General features: G+C 59.5%; 1 protein-coding gene across 1 annotated transcript in view; it reads right to left on the bottom strand.

Annotated features, from left to right (window-relative positions):
- The window catches only part of LOC104835045 (kallikrein-14-like), a 23,448-nt gene that overhangs the window by 9,069 nt on the left and 13,147 nt on the right, over positions 1 to 1,232 (bottom strand). The window lies entirely within an intron of this gene.

Genomic DNA, 1,232 nt, shown 5'->3' with positions numbered 1-1,232 from the left:
TCCCACTGCCTCCCAGTTCCTCCTGGGGCATCCCAGTACCTCTCAGTGCCTTCTGGGGTGTCCCAGTGCTTCCCAGTGCTTCCCAGTGCTCCCAGTGCCTCCCAGTCCCATCCTAGTCCTGCCCAATCCCATCCCAGTGCCTCCAGGGGAATCCCAGTGCCTTCTGGGACATCCCAGTGCTTCCCAGTGCCTCCCAGGGCATCCTATTGCCTTCCACAGCCTCCCAGTGCCTCCCATAGCTTCCCAGTGCCTCCCAGTAGTTCGCAGTACCTCCCAGTACTTCCCAGTGCCTTCCCAGTGTCTCCAGGGGACTCCCAGTGCGTCCTGTAACCTTCTGGGCATCCCAGTACCTCCCACTCCTTCCCAGTAACTCCAGGGACCTCCCAGTGCCTGCCGGTACCTCCCAGTATCTCCTAGTGCCTCCCAGTTCAACCCAGTGCCTGCTGGGGCTTCCCAGTGCCACCCAGTGCCTCCAGCATCTCCCAGTGCCTCCCATTGCATCCTTGTGCCTCCCAGCATGTCCCAGTGCCTCCCAGTACAAGCCAGTATGTCCCATTGCCTTCCAGAGCATCCCAGTATATCCCACTCTGCCCCAGTGCCTCCCAAAGTGTCCCAGTGCATCTGGGCACCTCCCAGTGCCTCCCAGTTTGTGTCTCAGTCTCTCTCAGGAAATGCTCTGCTCCCTCCCAGTATATCCCAGTACACCTCAGCGCATCCCAGTGCACCCCCTGAGCCCCTCTAGGGCCTCCCAGTGCCCTTCCTGGCCTTCCCAGTTCATCCCCATACCTCCCAGTTCACCCCCTGTACATATCAGGGCCTTCCCATGCTTCCCAGTATGTCCCAGTGCCCTTCCTGGCCTTCCCAGTTCATCCCCATACTTCCCAATTCATGCCCCATATCTATCAGGGCCTTCCCGTGCTTCCCAGTATGTCCCAGTGCCCTTCCCAGTGCCCTTCTTGTCCTTCCCAGTTCATCCCTGTACCTCCCAGTTGACCCCCACACCTATCCGAGCCTTCCCGTGCTTCCCAGTATGTCCCAGTGCCTTTCCCAGTATGTCCCAGTGCCCTTCTTGTCCTTCCCAGTGCCTCCCAGTTGACCCACGCACCTATCCAAACCTTCCCATGCTTCCCAGTATGTCCCAGTGCCCTTCTTGTCCTTCCCAGTTCATCCCTGTACCTCCCAGTTGACCCCCACACCTATCCGAGCCTTCCCGTGCTTCCCAGTATGTCCCA

This window comes from Haliaeetus leucocephalus, unplaced genomic scaffold (genome assembly GCF_000737465.1).
Source record: "Haliaeetus leucocephalus isolate CR32 unplaced genomic scaffold, Haliaeetus_leucocephalus-4.0 Scaffold354, whole genome shotgun sequence".
NCBI classification, from domain to species: domain Eukaryota; kingdom Metazoa; phylum Chordata; class Aves; order Accipitriformes; family Accipitridae; genus Haliaeetus; species Haliaeetus leucocephalus.
Note: the sequence above shows the minus strand (reverse complement) of the source record. Positions and strands in the feature narration are given on the sequence as shown.